The sequence below is a fragment of the Oryctolagus cuniculus genome, chromosome 13 (genome assembly GCF_964237555.1).
Source record: "Oryctolagus cuniculus chromosome 13, mOryCun1.1, whole genome shotgun sequence".
Lineage (NCBI taxonomy): Eukaryota > Metazoa > Chordata > Mammalia > Lagomorpha > Leporidae > Oryctolagus > Oryctolagus cuniculus.
Window position 1 is genome coordinate 67,176,355 of NC_091444.1, and position 20,933 is coordinate 67,197,287.

At 42.1% G+C, this 20,933-nt stretch overlaps 1 protein-coding gene and 1 long non-coding RNA gene across 20 annotated transcripts in view; both read left to right on the forward strand.

Annotated features, from left to right (window-relative positions):
- The window catches only part of CDC42BPA (CDC42 binding protein kinase alpha), a 349,867-nt gene that overhangs the window by 40,170 nt on the left and 288,764 nt on the right, over window positions 1-20,933 (forward strand). The window lies entirely within an intron of this gene.
- Window positions 509-2,217, forward strand: LOC138844997 (uncharacterized). The gene is made up of 2 exons (XR_011381557.1): window positions 509-646; window positions 1,210-2,217. It is a non-coding gene; the product is annotated as an uncharacterized lncRNA (long non-coding RNA).

Sequence of the window (20,933 nt, forward strand, 5' to 3'; positions counted from 1 at the left end):
CCTCTCCCCTTCCATTCACATCAAGATTCATTTTCGATTATCTTAATATACAGAAGATCAGCTTAGTATACATCAAGTATGGATTTCAACAGTTTGCTCCCACACAGAAACATAAAGTGAAAAATAATAGATGATTTTTTTTAAATGATGATGAAATCAGAGCAGACCTATTGTCATGTTTAATCCCAGTGAGAGTCAAGTTGGGAATTGATAATTTCTTTCTTTCTTTCTTTCTTTTTTTTTTTTTTTTACAGAGGATCAGTTTAGTATGCATTAAGTAAAGATTTCAACAGTTTGCACCCCCATAGAAACACAAAGTGAAATATATTGTTTGAGTACTCGTTATAGCATTAAATCTCAATGTACAGCACATTAAGGATAGAGATCCTACATGAGGAGTAAGTGCACAGTGACTCCTGTTGTTGACTTTACCAATTGACACTCCTGTCTATGGCATCAGTAATCTCCCTATGCTCCAGTCATGAGTTTCCAAGGCTATGGAAGCCCTCTGCATCATTAAAAGGATCAATCAATTTGGAGATTGATTTTTATAGGGCACCAGACTGACTTGCTTAGTTTGGTTTGGCCTAAATTTGTATATGGCTTAGCATTTTCTACACTCACAAAAGCCATTGTGTTAGCAGAGGTGTGTCGCTCCCCCTCTTCGTGGAGGAACGACACTAAACCCTGCCTAGGCTTCATATCCGAGTCACGGCACCATTATGTCGCTCCTCCTCTTCGTGGAGGAACGACACAGGACCCTGCGCTGTTCTTTCGTCTGCTCGGCCCTCCCCGGGTTTGCTGCTGGTTCTTCCCGGGTTGGCTACTATCCCTTCCACCTCCGTGGAAGGGCAGTTCCCCCTGGCCACATTCCCCACTTCCGCAGGGGAGCGGCACACCGCCGGCCGGCTCGTCTCGGGGGCTGCACAGGTGTTCCTTCAGCTAGATGTTCCCCTTAGATGTTCCTGGTGCATGCCGTCTCTCTCCTCCTTTATAGTCCTCCTCCGCCAATCCTAACTCGGCTGCCCACACGCCGAGTACGCTGCTCTCCTCCAATCAGGAGCAGGTCCTGCAGCTTGTCAAGTTGGTGAGAGGCAGCTGGGTAGAAGCTGTTGCCTCCTCTCCCAGCGCCATATTGTGGGAGAGCAGATGCATAGAATAAGTCTTAATTCCAGTAACTCAGTCTAGTCCGGATTGCTCCCCACAGAGGTGGAAGCATGAAATTTGGGAAAATGTGGTAGGGAGAGAGGCAGCTGGTTTGACATAGAATCTGAGCTGAGCTATGGAACACGAAGTAGACAGCTTCTGTAGAAGTCTTGACTACTGGTGGCAGCAGGTTTGTCCTAGGAAACTTACAGAGCACAGGTTCTGGAGCTGTTCTGATCTATTAAGTTACTGTGCTTGGACCCCTGACTGGTGAGTTTACCTCAGGGTGGCTTAACTGGTAGCCTTAAGAAAATGATCCCCATCCCATCCAAAATAATCCCCTTCACATACCATAGATGAACAACCCCACTAGAAAACAAAACCTTTAGGGGTCGGCACAGTGGCATAGCAGGTAAAGCCGCTGCCTGCAATGCCGGCATCCCGTATGGGTGCTAGTTCGAGTCCCCTGCACCTGCATGGGAAGACCTAGAGGAGGCTCCTGGCTCCTGGCTTCAGATTGGCACAGCTCTGGCCATTGTGGCCATTTGGGGAGTGAACCAGCAGATGGAGGATCTCTCTCTCTCTGATTCACTCTCTCTCTCTCTCTGCCTCTGCCTCTCCTTCTCCCTCTGTGTAACTCTGTCAAGCAAATAAATAAATCTTTTTTAAAAATTTATTTTAGTTATTTTTTGACAGAGTTAGAGAGAGAGAGACCAAGAGAAAGGTCTATCTTCTGTTGGTTCACCTCCCCAAATGGCCGCTATGACCAGAGCCACACTGATCCAAAGCCAGAACCAGGTGCTTCTTCCTGGTCTTCCAGGCGGGTGCAGGGGCCCAAACACTTGGGCTGTCCTTCACTGCCTTCTCAGGCCACAGCAGCGAGCTGGACTGGAAGAGGAGCAACCGGGACTAGAACCTGATGCCCATGTGGGATGCCAGCGCTGCAGGCAGAGGATTAACCAAGTGAGCCACGGAGCTGGCCCCCAATAAATCTATAAAAAAAAAAATCTCTAGAATGGAGACCATTTTTTGAAATATTATTATTTACTTATGCCTGAGAGTCAATTAAAATTGCACTAAGATATAAATTGGCAATTTCATTTTTTTAAAGCTTAAACTCCTAAAGCTCAGATGATAATCTAGTAGTGGTCTTCTAACTGGACTATCTGTACTCATGGTGTTTGAAGACTTCCCCAGGGAAATGTGGGTACATACGCTTTTAAGGGAATCAATTTCCAAATCTTCAACTTTGAGTACTCTTTTCTAAAATCCATCTGTTTGAGAACACTGTCAAGTCTGTTGCTTTTCTTTTTCTACTCTCATTTCATAATTGCTCATCTCTCATCTTAGTTAAAAAAAAAATAGAGGCATATTTCTTACCCATCTCAAATTTTACTCTGGTGCTTAGCCTTGGACTGAGAAAATCTAGGTACAAAACAAGAAGAATTGTTTGAGAATGTATAGCTCCCCAGAGCAGGCACAACAAAAAGAGCTTCTGTAAAAAGTATTGAAGTAGGTGTTTGGTTTCACTAGCTTAGAAACTAGTGTCAAAGCTCTACCATCTATCATCTTTCTGAGAACTGTAAAGTGAAATAGTTGATACTGGGGTGTGTATAACCATTCAGATAAACCATTCACTTGAATACAAATTAAAGTCAGACTTGCTGTAACAGAAAATAAGTCTTATTCAACAGTCAGGACTGGCTTTGCCAATTAGATGAATAAATTCTCATAAATTCCAGATGTGGAGTTCCATTTGGAGTATAAATACAATATGAAATACATGGGGAATTATATAAATTACAAAAATTATGATTTAAACCTGTAATTAAACATTAGAGCTATAATTTAAAAGTGTTCAAGGATATGCATTGTTTTTCCAAATCTTTGTAGAGACAGTATGTGAACAACACTATTTATGACCACTGCTGCGATGTAGTGGAGAAAGCTGGGTTTTAGAGTCAATCAAATTGACCCTAGTTTGAATCTTTTCTCTGATATTATTAGCATTAGAAATTAAATTAAACATACTTGAGGATTTTATACAAAAAGGGTATTTTTTTCCCTAGTTTTCTGAAAGTTTCTTTTAGAACCATTTTTTAAAAAAGATTTTGTTTGTTTATTTCAGAGGTAAAGCTATAGTTAGACATGGAGAGACAGAGAAAAAGGTCTTCCATCTGTTGGTCCACTCCAGATAGCTGTTTCACCCCCCCATATAGTTGCAGTGGCAGGAGCTGGGCTGATCCAGAGCCAGTTTTCTCTGGGTCTTCCATGCGTGTGCAAAGGGCCAAGCATTTGGGCCATCTGCTACCACTTTCCAAGACCATAGCAGAGAGCTGGATCAGAAGAAGAGCAGCCAGGACAAGAACTGGTGCTCACATGGGATGCTGATGCAGCAGAGCCAGCCCCAGAACCTTTATAAAAAGCTTTTTAAAATATTTAACATATCAGTTTTATCAGTTATTTGCATCTATTGAGATTATATATTATTTAAAATTTTTATACTATGAGAGTATTTCAGGCATGGAAAGCCAAGACACTCTGGCAAAAGATCTCTGCGAGTGAGATCCCAGTGGAAAGAACAGGTCTTCAAAGAAGGAGGTACCTTTCTCTGAAGGGAGGAGAGAACCTCCACTTTGACTATGACCTTGTCTAAACAAGATAAGAATCGGAGAACTCAGAGGGCTTCCATAGCCTTGGAAACTCATGACTGGAGCATAGGGAGATTACTGATGCCATAGACAGGAGTGTCAATTGGTAAAGTCAACAACAGGAGTCACTGTGCACTTACTCCTCATGTAGGATCTCTATCCTTAATGTGCTATGCATTGAGATTTAATGCTATAACGAGTACTCAAACAATATATTTCACTTTGTGTTTCTATGGGGGTGCAAACTGTTGAAATCTTTACTTAATGTATACTAAACTGATCCTCTGTAAAAAAAAAAAAAAAAAGAAAGAAATTATCAATTCCCAACTTGACTCTCACTGGGATTAAACATGACAATAGGTCTGATCTGATTTCATCATCATTTAAAGAAAATCATCTATTATTTTTCACTTTATGTTTCTGTGTGAGAGCAAACTGTTGAAATCCTTACTTAATGTATACTAAGCTGATCTTCTGTATATTAAGATAATCGAAAATGAATCTTGATGTGAATGGAGGGGAGAGGGAGTGGGAAAGGGGAGGGTAGTGGGTGGGAGGGACGGTATGTGGGGGAAGCCATTGTAATCCATAAATCGTACTTTGGAAATTTATATTCATTAAATAAAAGTTAAAAAAAAATTTTTATACTATTAGTATGAAGATTAACATTGAAGCTTGAATAGTAAATCATTCTTGCATTTCTGGATTAAAGTCATCTTGGTTACAGTGTATATGTTTGATTTGATTTACCGATGGTTTGGTTAAAATTTTTTCCGTTATGTTCATAAGAGATTATCTACAATTCTCTTATTGTCTTTGTAAGATTTAGGTTTTAAGATTTTGCTTTTTCTCGTAAAATATTATGTAATACATTCCCTGAAGAAATATTGAGGTCGTTTCTACTTTAAAAATTGGGAAATTTAGAAGAATTCAATGGCAAATCCATTTCCAAATTTTCTTTCTGGTATAATTGTAAATTATGGATACAGTTTCTTTATTAGATAGAGTATTCAAATTTTCTATTATTTCTTGATCATTTCTTAAGAGACTTATTTGAAAGGCAGAGAAACAGAGGGACAGAGAGACAGAGAGAACAAGCTTCCATTCACTGTGTCACTTCCCAAATGGCTGCAATGGCTCAGACTGGGCCAGGCTGAAGCCAGGAGCCTGGAGCTCCATTTGAGTCTCCTGCATGGTTAGCAGGAGCTCACACATTGGGCTGTCTTCTGCTTTCCCAGATGTATTAACCAGGGGCTGGATTGGAAGCAAGGCACCCAGGACTTGCACAAGTGCTCCAGGATGTGATGCCAACATTCCAAGTGGTGGCTTAAACCACTGTGTCACAATTCTGGCCCCACCTCTTGGTCATTTGACAAGTTGAGTTTTTCTAGGAATTTGCCCATTTTGAATTTTAAAAGTTACTGGCATAAATTTTTACAATAATCATTTTTATTCCTTTAACATCAATAGTGTATTTTTTCCCATTTCTGTTATAGCTTGTCTTCTCCTTTTTCTTTCTTTCTTTTTTTTTTTTTTTTTAAGATTTATTTATTTATTTGAAAGACAGAGTTGCAGATAAAGAGAGAAAGGTCTTTCATCCACTGGTTCATGCCCCAGATGGCCACAATGGCCTGAGCTACGCCAGTCCTAAGCCAGGAGCCAGGAGCTTCTTCCGGGTCTCCTACATGGGTGCAGGGGCCCAAGGACTTAAGCCATCTTCCGCTGCTTTCCCAGGCCATAGGAGAGCTGGATCAGAAGTGGAGCAACCGGGAATCTAATCGGTGCCCATATGGGATGCTGGCGCTGTAGGCGAAGCCTTAACTGCAGCTTTGGCCCCTTTAGTCTGGCAGTGCAGCATTGTAGTAAATTAATTAGATTTTACATAAGTAGGAGTGGACCCATTATCCAGGAACATTTCTTAAGATTGTTTGCTAGCATTCAGCTTCACTATATTCTCAGTTTTCTTTGAGTGTGAACTATGATGTATGTTTATGAACTCATGCCTGCAAACATGTTCTTTTTTTTTTTTTTTTTACTTTTTTTTATCTAGTAAATATAAATTTCCAAAGTACAGTTTATGGATTACAATGCCCCCCCCCCCCCATAATTTCCCTCCCACTCGCACCCCTCCCATCTCTCGCTCTCTCTCCCATTCCATTCACATCAAGATTCATTTTCAATTATCTTTATATACAGAAGATCGATTTAGTATATATTAAGATTTCATCAGTTTGCACCCACACAGAAACATAAAGTGTAAAAAACTTTTTCAGTACTAGTTATAGCATTACTTCACATTGGACAACACATTAAGGACAGATCCCACATGAGAAGTAAGTACACAGTGACTCCTGTTGTTGGCTTAACAATTTGACACTCTTATTTATGGCGTCAGTAATCTCCCTAGGCTCTAGTCATTAGTTGCCAAGGCTATGGAGGCCTTTTGAGTTTGCCGACTTCGATCTTATTCCGACATGGTCATAGTCAAAGTGGAAGTTCTCTCCTCCCTTCAGAGAAAGGTACCTCCTTCTTTGATGACCTGTTCTTTCCACTGGGATCTCACTCACAGAGATCTTTCATTTAGGGTCCCCCTCCCCGCCCAAGGTGTCTTGGCTTTCCATGCCTAAAACACTCTCTTGGGCTCTTCAGCCAGATCCAAATGCCTTAAGGGCTGATTCTGAGGCCAGAGTGCTATTTAGGACATCTGCCATTCTATGAGTCTGCTGTGTATCTCGCTTCCCATGATGGATCGTTCTCTCCCTTTTTGATTCTATCAGTTAGTATTAGCAGACACTAGTCTTGTTTGTGTGATCCCTTTGACTCAGACCTATCAGTGTGATCAACTGTGAACTGAAATTGATCACTTGGACTAGCAAGATGGCATTGGTACATGCCACTTTGATGGGATTGTATTGGAATCCCCTGGCACGTGCAAACATGTTCTTATGGGTAAATATATCAGTAAAAGAAAATCACTTCCAAGAACCCATACAGGTGCTGGCGCTGCAAGAGGATGCTTAACTTATTACGCCACAGCACTGGCCCCCTAAACTTTAGATTTCTAAGTACTAATCTTTATATTCTGTTTTGATATGCTTTTCATTATTCCATTCTAAATGCTTCCTAATTTTATACTTTTATTTTCCTTTTTAATCTTCAGAACCATGTGTTAATTTATATTGCTTTTTGTAAAAAAATTAGTTTAACTATTTGCATCATATCCTGGGTGTTCGCTTTATATATGTGTGTGTATATATATATATATATATATGTTCCACATGATTTTCAGAATAATGTTTGTTCTGAAGTTGTATTGCATCTGTGTCCACTAGATGCAGCTTGTATTAGGTTCAAATGTTTGTCTGCTTCACATATCAACTACTGAGAGAGATGGTTTAAGAGAACCTACTTGGTGGGAGATTTGCCAGTTTTTCTGTGTAACTCATTTTTGGTCAGTTGAAGCTTGGTTAATTACTTTTTTCCTGTTGACTTGTACCTTTTGTCTAATGTCAATCATTTTTTTTTCTTTTTTTTCTTCCTTTTTCTTTTTCTTTTTCTTTTTCTTTTCTTTTCTTTCTTTCTTTCTTTCTTTTTTTTTTTTTTTGACAGAGTGGACAGTGAGAGAAAGAGACAGGGAGAAAGGTCTTCCTTTACCATTGGTTCACCCTCCAATGGCCGCTGCAACCGGCTGATCTGAAGGCAGGAGCCAGGTGCTTCTCCTGGTCTCCCATGCAGGTGCAGGGCCCAAGGACTTGGGCCATCCTCCACTGCACTCCTGGGCCACAGCAGAGAGCTGGACTGGAAGAGGGGCAACTGTGACAGAATTCGGCACCCCGACCGGGACTAGACCAGTGTGCTGGCACCACAGGCGGAGGATTAGCCTATTGAGCTGTGGCACCGGCCCTAATCTCAATCATCTGTAGTAACACTTTTTACCTCACAGTTTCTCCTTTTAGGGTTGTTTGGCATAGCAACATCCCATTTGGGCACCTGTTTGAAACCCAGCTGCTGTAGTTCCAACCCAGCTCCCCGCAAATGCACATGGGAAAGCAGTGGAGGATGGCCCAAGTGCTTGAGGCCCTATACCAGTGTGGGAGACCCAGAAGAAGCTTTGGGCTTTTGACTTCCACATAACATGGCCCTGGTGAATGCAGCCATTTAGGGTGTGAACCAGCAGAGAGAAGATTCTCTCTCTCCTCTTTGTAACTCTTCTGCCTTTCAAATAAATAATAAAAGTTCCTCTTTTCTCCTGGTACTAATTAACTCATATACCTTTAGCTGGTTCTTATTTACCTGGTTTATCTTTTTCTATCCTTTTATTTTCATTATTCCTCTATCTTTATATTTGGATGGGTTTTGGAAATAGATATGACTGAAGTTTTCTCCCTCAGTATAATTGGAGCATGTTAGGCCATTTTTTTAAATAGTAGCCATAATTTCTTAAATGATTTATTTATTTATTTATTTGAAAGAGCTACACAGAGAGAGGAGAGGCAGAGAGAGAGAGGTCTTCCAACCACTGGTTCACTCCCCAATTGGCTGCAATGGCTGGAGTTGCACTGATCTGAAGCCAGGAGCCAGGAGCTTCTTCTAGGTCTCCCATGAAGGTGCAGGGGCCCAAGGACTTGAGCCATCGTGTACTGCTTTTCCAGGCCATAGCAGAGAGCTGGATCAGAAATGGAGCAGCTGGGTCTCGAATTGGTGCCCACATGGGATGCCAGTGTTTCAGGCCAGGGCGTTAACCTGCTGCGCCACAGTACCAGCCCTGTTATAATTTTTTTAAAAGATTTATTTTATTTATTTGAACGATAGAGTTACAGAGAGTCAGGTGGAGGGGGCGGGGGAGAATGAGAGAGAATTTTTTCCATTCGCTGGTTCTCTCCCCAAATGGTTGCAGTGGCTGGAGCTGAGCCAATCTGAAGCCAGGAACCAGGAGCTTCTTCCATGTCTCCTATGTGGGTACAGGGGCCCAAGGACTTGGGCCATCCTCTGCTGTTTTCCCAGGCACATCAGCAGGGAGCTGGATTGGAAATGGAGCAGCTGGGACTTGAACCGGCACCCATATGGGATGCCAGTGCTGCAGGCCTGGGCTGTAACCTGCTGCACCTCAGCGCCAGCTCTGGCCATTTACATTTATTTCAAATATAGATTTACTTGGCTGTGTTTCTACCATTTAAAAATACTTTGTTTGCATATTTGTCTTTCCATATGTTCTTACTATCTTTTGGATTAATTCAGTATATTTTCCACATTCAGTTTTTCCCTTCTGATTGTTTGGAGAATTTACTTTTCCTTATTCTTCTTTTAGAGGTTATTAAATTGAAACTTCCACATATTATCAAAGTAAAGTTGATCACTGTTGTATGCTCCTCCTGAAGATCTTCTCTATGATTGAGTCTCTGTTTCTTTTTCTTTTTCAATGTTTATTTTTTTTCCCATCTACTTGAAGGGCAGAGTGAGTGAGAGAGACAGAGAGACAGAAGTGTATTCCATTTCCATTCCATCTACCAGTTCACTCCCCAAATTCTGAAACAGCCGTAGTCAGGGCTGGGCTGGCTGAAACCTGGAGTTCATATCTGGATCTCCCACATGAAAGATGGATATTCAAGCAGTGGAGCCATCATCTGCTGCTTCCCAGAATCCATTTGCAGGAAGCAGAGTAATCAGAGACACAGACCACTCTGAGATGTGGTTTTACAAGCAGCAGCTTAACCTGTTGAGTCACAATGCCTACCTCATTTGTTTTATTTGGTAGAAAGAGATAACTTGGGTCAAGCATCTACTTTTTTTTTTAAAGATTTATTTTATTTGAAAGTCAAAGTTACACAGCGAGAGGAGAGGCAGAGAGAGAGGGAGAGGGAGAGGGAGAGAGAGAAGTCTTCCATCCGATGGTTCACTCCCCAAATGGCCGCAGTGGCTGGAGCTGCGATGATCTGAAGCCAGGAGCCAGGAGCTTCTTCAAGGTCTCCCATGTGGGTTTAGGGGCCAAAGGACTTGGGCCATTTTCTACTGCTTTCCCAGGCCATAGCAGAGAGCTGACAGGAAGTGGAGCAGCCGGGTCTCAAACTGGCACCCATATGGGATGCCAGCGCTTCAGGCCAGGGTGTTAACCCACTGCACCACAACACCAGCCCCAAGCCTCTACTTTTGTATTGTAACTATTTCTAAGGCATGGGGGAACAGGGAGAGAGTTTCAGTAGATAAATGGCCACTGGGAGATTTCCTCTCTCTTAGTCCTTGTGCTTCCCTCTTCCTACCCGCACATATATTTTAAAAATTTTATCAGCCATTTTGGAAGATAAATAGTATAGAATTATTATAAATCCAAATGTGTTTTTTCCAGTCTTTCTGTAATACTTTTCCTCACAAATGTTGAGGCAGGTGTGTGTGTGGGGGGAATCCTCCATATTTCTTTCTTTCTTTCTTTCTTTCTTTCTTTCTTTCTTTCTTTCTTTCTTTCTTTCTTTCTTTCTTTCTTTCTTTCTTTCTTTCTTCTTTTTTTTTTTTGACAGGCAGAGTAAACAGTGAGAGAGAGAGAGAAAGGTCTTCCTTTTGCCATTGGTTCACCCTCCAATGGCCTCCGCGGCTGGCGCGCTGCGGCTGGCACACCGCACTGATCTGATGGCAGGAGCCAGGTGCTTCTCCTGGTCTCCCATGGGGTGCAGGGCCCAAGCACTTGGGCCATCCTCCACTGCACTCCCGGGCCACAGCAGAGAGCTGGCCTGGAAGAGGGGCAACTGGGACAGAATCCGGTGCCCCGACCGGGACTAGAACCCGGTGTGCCTGCGCCGCAAGGCGGAGGATTAGCCTAGTGAGCCGCGGCGCCGGCCGATATTTCTTTCTTCTTTTCGTATATATGAGTATTTGGAAACTGTGAAAGTAAGCAGACCTGAAACTCTTTCATCTGTTCAACTGATCATCTTTCAGTGGTTAAGCAGTTCCAAAGGGTTTGGATAATTTATATAATTTTCTTTGTTCCCTTGTTTTCTGTTGGCGTTTCCCTGTTTAAGAATTCTGAGAAGGGGTGATGTTTGGCCTGGCAGTTAAGATGTTAGTTAAGATGCCTGTATTTGATATTGGATTGTGTAGATTCCTGGCTCTAGCTTCTGTTTCCAGCTTCTTGCTAGTGTAGACTCTGGGAGGCAGCAAAAGTGATTGAGTCCCTGCCACTTATGTGGGAGGCCTGAATTGAATTCCCAGCTGTAGCCTGGTCCAGTCCTTTTTATTGTGGAGATTTGGGAGTGAACCAGCAGATGGGAACTCTGTTTACCACTTGAATAACCTACCTGCCCCCCAAAATTCCTAGGAAACTGAAAAAGTGCAGTCAATAAGTAGAATGAACTGTGCCCTAACATTTAATGGAGGTTCAGGACCATGGACAGATGCCTTTGTGGGGCCACCTGTCTCAGTCTCACACCACACTGTTTTAGCAGGCTGAGACGTTCTGCCAAAGTCTCCGTTGGTTGTCTTTCTTTTCATTAAGTTGTACTCTTCCCTATTTTTTTTTTTTTTGACAGGCAGAGTGGACAGTGAGAGAAAGAGACAGGGAGAAAGGTCTTCCTTTGCCGTTGGTTCACCCTCCAATGGCCGCCACGGCCTGCGCACCGCGCTGATCCGATGGCAGGAGCCAGGTACTTATCCTGGTCTCCCATGGGGTGCAGGGCCCAAGCACTTGGGCCATCCTCCACTGCACTCCCTGGCCACAGCAGAGAGCTGGCCTGGAAGAGGGGCAACCGGGACAGAATCCGACGCCCTGACCGGGACTAGAACCTGGTGTGCCGGCGCCGCTAGGCGGAGGATTAGCCTATCGAGCTGCGGCGCCGGCTTATTATTATTTTTTTTAATCCATCATCTTAGAGCCAGGTCTTGCCTCTTTCAAGTTTTATCCCATTTACTTACTAAATACTTACCTTACCAGTCTCTCTGAGTTTAAGTAATTTAGTCTCCATGAAGAAAGTTAGTGTAAATCACTTACCCATGAGTTATAACTATGCAATGATACAACTAAGTTTTATTTTGTTAAAGATTTATTTATTTGAAAGTCAGAGTTACACAGAAAGAGAAGGAGAGGCAGAGAGAGAGAGAGAGAGAGAGAGAGCGAGCTTCCATCCGCTGGTTCATTCCCCGATGACTGCAATGACCAGAACTGAGCTGATCTGAAGCCAGGAGCCAGGAGCTTCTTCCGGGTCTCCCATGTGGGTGCAGGGCCCTAAAGACTTAGACCATCTTCCACTGCTTTCCCAGGCCATACCAGAGAGCTGGATTGGAAGTGGAGCAGCCGGGACATGGACTGGCACCCATATGGGATGCTGGCACTGCAGGCAGTGGCTTTACCCACTATGCTACAGTGTTGGCCCCAGAATTCAAATTTTTCTGAATCTGAAGCCAGATCTATTAATTACTTGATAAACTTGATTTATGATTTTAAAAATGTGTTTGAAAATCAGTTTATTTTTAAGATTACTTGCATATTTGCCCCATTTCTGTTACAGTGTTTCTTTTTTCTTATTATATTATAAGAGCTCTTTAACTTCTTGGAATAGCAACCCTTTGACCATCACAGATTCGCTATTTTCCCTGTTTGTAATTTTTTTCTTTTAAACTTAGGATATCTTTAAAAATATAACTTTATTTTAAATTTTTTTATTTTTTAATTTTTATTTATTTTTAATTTATTTGACAGGTAGAGTTATAGACAGTGAAAGAGAGGCAGAGAGAAAGGTCTTCCTTTCGTTGGTTCACTCCCCAAATGGCTTCTATGGCCAGCGCTGTGCCCATCCAAAGCCAGGAGCCAGGTGCTTCTTCCTGGTCTCCCATGTGGGTGCAGGGACCCCAGCACTTGGGCCATCCTCCATTGCCCTCCTGGGCCACAGCAGAGAGCTGGACTGGAAGAGGAGCAACTGGGACTAGAACCCGGTGCCCATTTGGGATACCGGTGCTGCAGGCGGAGGATTAACCTAGTGAGCCACGGCGCTGGCCCCAACTTTTTTTTTCTTTTTTAAGATTTATTTATTTACTTGAAAGAATTACATACTGAGAGAAGAGTTACAGAAAGAGAGAGAGAGAGAGAGATCTTCTCTCCATTCGTTCACTTCCCAATTGGCCGCAATGGCTTCAGCTGTGCCAGTCCGAAGCCAGGAACCAGAATCTTCTTCCGGGTCTCCCACGCGGGTGGAGGGGCCCAAGGACTTGCGCCATCCTCCACTGCTTTCCCAGGCCACAGCAGAGAGCTGGATCAGAAGTAGAGCAGCTGGGATTTGAACTGGCGCCCATTTGGGATGTCGGCACTGCAGGCTTTACCCGCTAAGCCACAGCACTGGCCCCTAAAAACATAACTTTAATATATGATTACATTTTAATTTATATTTAAATATATTTTTTCCATTACAGTTTTGGTTTTGGGCACCTTGATTAGACAATTCCTTCCTTATCCCAAGAACATAAAAATATCTTATTCTGATTTGCTTATTGTGTATATATAGGTTGTTTATGAAATAATTATTTATGAGATTACTTCAGAATATCTATGGAAAAATGAAATTAAAAGTTTATTTTGAAATTGTGAACATTTAAAATCTTTTTTATGGTGTGTGTTTTTCCATGAATTTGAGTCTCCTTATGTATTTGAACTGATGATTTTAGAATACATTTTAATGGCTGTTAAGGCAGAGGATTCATATTTATTTATGAATATTTTCTTGGCCATTCTCTCTACATTTATTTCTTATAGATGGCCTTAAAACTATTATTTTGAATTCTGTTTCCTTCCACAAAATCTAAATACGTAGATTTTTTTAAAAGATAAACTGGGGCCACATTGTGATGCAGTGGGGTTAGGGTGTTGCTTACAATATCAGCATTCCATATTGGGGTATAGGTGCTCTGCTTCCCATCCAGCTCTCTGCTAATTTGCCTGGAAAAGCAGCCAAGGATGGCAAGAATCTGGGCCCCTGCCACCCGTATGGGAGACCCAGTTGGTGTTCTGGGCTCTTGATCTGGGACTGGTTCAGCCTTGGCTGTTGCAGCTCTTTGGGGAATAAAGTAGCAAATGGGAGTGCTCTTTCTCTTTCTTTCTCTTCTCTTTCTCTTTCTCTTTCCTCTCAGTTGCTCTTCCTTTTAAATAAATGTTAAAAATAAAAGAAAAAAGATAAATTAGTTGCCAGCATATTATCTTTTTATGTTTGTTACATCTTAAAAATATGAAATAGCTTTAAAACACCACTTTATATTAGTGTTCTCACCAGCTTAGTAGAAGTAAGTTTATATGCTCTCTGTTTCTTCTCTTTGAGATTTATTTCCCATGAAGTTTTTATTTAAAATTTCTATGAACCTGTTGGTTTATGCATTCTTAGTATATTGCAATGGGAAGATTGACTAGATAACTGTCCAGAATGTTTCCCATTTCTAGTACAATGGCTAGTACTGAATAGGTAGGTAGTTAATAAAAGGTTAAGTGTGGAGTAAATGAATAGCAAAACGATTTTCCTGGTAAATTTTACTAGGCTGTATGTTGGAGAATTATTCCTTAATGGTTGCAGAGTTTCAGTTTCAGTTTAGGGTGATGAAGTTTTAGAAGTAGTATTAATATTTACACAACCTTAGGAATATAATTTATGCCACTGATATACACTTAAATGGTTACAGCGGTGTGTTTTGTGTTGTATGTATCATCCACAAAATAAAAGTCAAAAACTACCCAAAGAATCTGTTGACTTTGTATTATCACTATTTTCCTCAAGTCTTGGAAGAGATGAGTGTCTACTCTAAGTTCATGTAGTTGATAAGTGATGAATCTTAGACTTCAGATTTGTCTAACCCCAGATTACATTTTTAGACATGTGATTCTCTGCTTACCTTAATAAAAGTGGAAGTCACTCCTTTCCTAGTTCCTGTTTCCATTCTCTTTGGTGAAGTTATGTCTGATTCTGTGGTTGATTTTTTGTCTTGAGTCCTGTGAGATCCTTTTTCTTGTAGTCAATTAAATGTATATATTTGGAAACATATAGCCTTTTCTTTGTATAAATGGGATACTGTTCTACATACTGTTCTGTGGCTTCTTTTCTCACTTAAAATATGATTTAGAATTATTTCCCTATTAATTCATATAGGTGTACTTGATTCTCTTTGTTGACTGCTTGCATTTCTTGGTATGGATGTACATGTGTTTTATGGCATGAAGATCCCATAATTCATATGCCATTTTCCTACTTTCCAGGTGGTTTGTGTGGGTATATTGTTACATTTTAACATACAGTGCTGTTGGGCTTGGACATATATCTTTGTGTACTACTGAGGAAAAGATGCTCAAAAATGTAATTATTGAGTAAAAGGAATGCATCCTTAAAATATTTAAAATTAGTACAGTATTTTTTTTCTGTCCAAATGATTACCACTTTAAACTTCCAACAGTGGTATATGAGAGTTCCTGTTTCCCAGGAACAGGATATTATAATTTTTTGTTTTTGCCTACTTGATGTTCAATAATTGATGCTTATTACTTATTAATATATAACTCTTTCATTTACTTCCAAATGTTAGATAATTTCCCTATAGTTTTCTTTCTTTTTGTTTAAATAGCCAATATCTATATTTCTAATATTAGTGCTTTTTTAAATTTTAATTTTTTTATTTAACAGGTAGAGTTATAGACAGTGAGAGACAGAGAGAAAAGTCTTCCTTCCGTTGGTTCACTCCTCAAATGGCCGCTACGGCCAGCGCTGCGCCGATCCGAAGCAAGGAGCCAGGTGCTCCCTCCCGGTCTCCCATGTGGGTGCAGGGACCCAAGCACTTGGGCCATCCTCCACTGCCCTCTCGGGCCACAGCAGAGAGCTAGACTGGAAGAAGAGCAACCAGGACTAGTATCTGGTGCCCCAACCGGGACTAGAACCTAGGTGCCAGCATCACAGGTGGAGGATTAGCCAAGTGAGCCACAGTGCTGGCCGGTGCTTTTTTTTTTTTTTTTTTAAAGATTTATTTATTTATTTGAACGCAGAGTTACAGAGAAGCAGAGGGAGGGAGAGAGAGAGGGGAGGGAAGGGAAGGGGGAGAGAAGGAAGGGAAGGGGGAGAGGAGAGGGAGAATCATCCATCCACTGGTTTATTCCCCAAATGTCTGCGTCTGCCAATCAGGAGCCAGGAGCTTCCGCTGGGTCTTCCACACAGGTGCAGAGGCCCAAGCACCTAGGCTGTCTTCCACTGCTTTCCCAGGCCATAGCAGAGAGCTGAATCAGAAGCCGAGCAGCCGGATCTGAAACTGGTGCCCATATGGGATGCTGGTACTACAGGTGGTGGCTTCACCCACTACGCCACAAGTGCCAATCCCTATGTACTAGAAACTTTGATATATTAATAGTTTTTGTTACAGAAGTGTTTGTTGCAAGTTATTTTTCCAATGTTGTTGGAAAACAACATTGTTTTTAAGTTCATTTGCATTGTCTTCTGCCTCACAGAAGTCTTAAGTTTTTTTAATTTCAGTTTTTATTTTTTCATTTGAGAGTCAGGGAAGACAGAGCGCTCCTATCTGTTGATTCACTCCCCAAACACTTGAAATGGTGGAGACAGGTCCAGGCTGAAGTTGAAATCTCAATTCAGGTCTCCTGTACAGGAGATAAACAAAATGAACAAACATTTAGCTGGACTGCTAGAGTAAGAACTTGAAACTGATGCTGTAGATACTCAGAAGGTTATAAGAAACTGTTATGAGCAACTGTAGACCAACAAATTGGAAAATCTTGAAGAAATGATAAATTTCTGGACACATATAACTTAGCAAAATTGAAGCATGAAAGCCTGAACAGATCAGTAAAGAGTAGTGAGATTAAATTAGTAATGAAGTTTGCCAGAAAAGAAAAACTCAGAACTGAGTGGTCTCAGCTGCTGAATGTTACCACTTAAAGAATACTGTTTTTTTTTTTTTTTGTAAATATTTATTTATTTGAAAGGCAGAGTTACAGAGAGAGAGAAGGAGAGGCAGAGAGAGAGAGAGAGAGAGAGAGAGGTCTTCCATCTGCTGGTTGACTCCCCAGATGGCCGCAATGGCTGGAGCTGCGCAGATCCGAAGCCGGGATCCAGGAGTCTCTTCCGGGACTCCCATGTGTGTGCAGGGGCCCAAGGACTTGGGCCATCTTCCGCTGCTTTCCCAGGCCACAGCAGAGGGCTGGATTGGAAGTGGAGCAGCCAGGTCTTGAATTGGCATCCATATGGGATGCCGGTGCTTTAGGCCAGGGCCTTAACCCACTGCGCCTTAGTGCCAGCCTGAGAACACTGGTTCTTCTCAAAGTGTTCTGAAATATTGAAAGAGAGGATATTCTTCCAGATTCATTCTGTGAGGTTAGCATTGCCCAATGCTAAAACTAGGTAAGGACGTAACAACAACAACAACACTACAGACCAATATTTCTGATGAACAGAGATGAAAATCCTGACCAAAATACTAGAAAACTCAATTCTAACAGCTCATCAAGGATTGTACACTATGATTAATTGGAATTTATCCTAGTGACACAAAAGATGGTTTAACATATGCAAATTAATATTTTTAAAAGATTTATTTATTTATTTGAAAGAGTTATACACAGAGAGAAGGAGAGGTAGGGAGAGAGAGAGAGGGAGTGAGGATCTAAGTTCATTCTTATGATGTGGATATTTCATTTTCCCAGCACCTTTTGTTGATTATCCTTTCCTCATTGAATGGTCTCAGTACCCTTATTGAAAACAGTTGACCACACATGGAAGGGTGTATTTCTGAATTCTGTTTTTTGTTTAAACATTTATTTTATTTATTTGAAAGAGTAACCAGAGAGAGGTAGAGACAGAAACAGAGAGAGAGAGAGAGAAAGAGAAAGGTCTTCTGTCTACTGGTTCACTCCCCAAATGGCTGCAACAGCTGGAGCTGAGCCAGTCCGAAGCCACGAGTCAGGAGCTTTTTCTGGGTCTTCCACATGGGTGCAGGGGCCCAAGCCCTTGGGCCATCCTCTGCTGCTTTCCCAAGTGCATCAGGGAGCTGGATCATAAGTGGAGTAGCTGGGACATGAACTGGCTCCCATATGGGATGCCAGTTCTGTGGGACAGGACTTTAACCCACTTTGCCACGGCGCTGGCTCCTGGATTCTATTTTATTCCATTGTTAGGTTTATGTTTATGTTACTACCGTACTGCTTTGATTATTGTAGCTTTGTACTAAATTTTGGAATCAGGAGTGTGAGACTTCCAACTTTGTTCTTCCATTCCACATTGTTTTAGCTCTTCAGTCTGTTTAGATTCTGTATGAAGTTTTAGGGTGACTTTTTTTCAATTTCTGTTAAAATGCCATTGTAATTTTTAGGGATTGCTAAGTCTTCTAGTCCTGAATTTGAGTTCCCTTTTCACTTCTTCAGGCATTTTAGGTTTTTTTTCTCCAATATTTTGAGATTTTCAATGCAAGTCTTTCTCCATGGTTGAATTTATTCCTTCTCTCTCTCTCTCTCTCTCTCTCTCTCTCTCTTTTGAAAGGCAGAGTGGACAGTGAGAGAGAGAGACAGAGAGAAAGGTCTTCCTTTTGCCGTTGGTTCACCCTCCAATGGCCGCCGCGGCCGGCGCGCTGCTGCCGGCGCACCGCGCTGATCAGAAGGCAGGAGCCAGGTGCTTCTCCTGGTCTCCCATGGGGTGCAGGGCCCAAGGACTTGGGTCATCCTCCACTGCACTCCTGGGCCACAACAGAGAGCTGGCCTGGAAGAGGGCAACCGGGACAGAATCCAGCACCCCAACCGGGACTAGAACCCGGTGTGCCGGCGCCGCAAGGCAGAGGATTAGCCTAATGAGTCGCGGCGCTAGCCTAAATTTATTCCTAAGTATTTTGTTCTTTTGGATGATACTTCAAATGGAATTTGATAAAAAATCCTTTCCTGATTGTTCATTGCAAGTGTATAGAAATAGGTAACAAGTTTGAGTTTGATATTGTTTGTTCTAATATATATATTTTTTTATTTATCTGAATGAGTTACACACAGAGAGAGGAGAGGCAGAGAGAGAGAGAAAGAGGTCTTCCATTCACTGGTTCACTCCCTATTTGGCTGCAACGGCCCAAACTGCCGATCCAAAGCCAGGAGCCTCTTCCAGGTCTCCCATGTGGGTGCAGGGACCCAAGGACTTGGACTATCTTCCACTGCTTTCCCAGGCCACAGCAGAGCGGGATCGGAAGAGGAGCAGCCGGGACTAGAACCAGCGTCCATATGGGATGCTGGTGCTTCAAGCCAGGGCGTTAACATGCTGCGCCACAGTGTCAGCCCCAGTTCTAATATATTTTAAATCCTTACATAACTCTAATTGATTTTGACTGGTTTGTTAATAGTTGAGGATATGTTTTTACATTTTGTATTGAAATTTGGTTTAAAACTTTTAATTTTGGGCCGGCATTGTGGTATAGTGAGTTAACCTGCCTCCTGGAATGCTGATATCCCATATGGGCAGCACTTTGAGACCCCACTGTTCACTTTTGATCCAGCTTCCTGCTAATGCACCAGGGAAAGCAGCAAATGATGGCCCAAATACTTGGGTCCCTGCAACCATGTGGGAGAAACTCCTGGTTCCTGGCTTCAGGCTGGCCTTGCCCCAGCCATTGCTGCCTTTTGGGGAGTGAACCTGGATGAAAGATCTCTCTTCTCCTTCTCCTGCTCCCCTCCCGCTCCTCCTCCATGCCCCCCCCCCCCCCATATATATGGAAGCTGCAAGAATAGAATTTTTTTTAGAAAACTTTTATTCAGTAAATATAAATTTCAAAAGGACACCTTTTGGATTATAGCAGTTCTTCCTCCCATAATCACCCTCCCACCCGCAAACCTTCCCGTCTCCTACTCTCTCCCCCATCCCATTCTTCATCATGATTCATTTTCAATTATCTTTTTTTTTTTTTTTTTTTTTTGACAGGCAGAGTGGACAGTGAGAGAGAGAGACAGAGAGAAAGGTCTTCCTTTGCCGTTGGTTCACCCTCCAGTGGCTCCCACGGCCAGTGCACTGCGGCCGGCGCACAGCGCTGATCCGATGGCAGGAGCCGGGTGCTTCTCCTGGTCTCCCATGGGGTGCAGGGCCCAAGCACTTGGGCCATCCTCCACTGCACTCCCTGGCCACAGCAGAGAGCTGGCCTGGAAGAGGGGCAACTGGGACAGAATCTGGCGCCTCGACTGGGACTAGAACCCGGTGTGCCGGCGCCGCAAGACGGAGGATTAGCTTAGTGAGCCGCGGCGCTGGCCTTCAATTATCTTTATATACAGAAGATCAACTTAGTATATACTAAGTAAAGATTTCAACAGATTGCACCAACACTGACACAGAAAGTATAAAGTACTATTTGAATAGTAGTTTTACCATTAATTCGCATAGTACAACTCATTAAAGTCAGAGATCCTACATGGGGAGTAAGTGCACAATGACTCCCGTTGTTGATTTAACAATTGATACTCTTATGTATGATGTCAGTAACCACCTGAGGCTCTTGTCATGAGCTGCCAAGGCTATGGAAGCCTCTTGAGTTCACAAACTCTGACCTTATTTAAAGAAGGCCATAATCAATCCCTTCAGAGAAAGGTAACTCCTTCTTTGATGGCCCATTCTGTCCACTAGGGTCTCATTCACAGAGATCTTTCATTTAGATTTATTTATTTATTTATTTATTTCGACACAGTGTCTTGGCTTTCCGTCCTCAAAAACTCTCATGGGCTTTTTAGCCTGGTCTGAATGCCTTAAGGGCTGATTCTGAGGCCAGAGTGCTGTTTAGGGTCTTTGCCACTCTGAGTCTGCTGTGTATCCCACTTCCCATGTTGGATTGTTCTCTTCTTTTTAATTCTATCAATTATTATTAGCAGACACTGGTCTTATTTATGTGATCCCTTTGACACTTAATCCTGTCTTTATGATCAATTATGAACTTAAACTGATCACTTTAACTAGTAAGATGGCATTGGTATATGCCAACTTAATGGGATTTGGAGTCCTGGGCATGTTTTTACTCTACCATTAGGGGTAAGTCTGAGTGAGTGTGTGCTGAACTGTACATCTCCTCCCTCACTTATTCCAACTCTTATTTTTAACAGGGATCAATTTTCAGTTAACTTTTTAAAAACTTTTATTTAGTAAATATAAATTCGAAAGTACAACTTTTAGA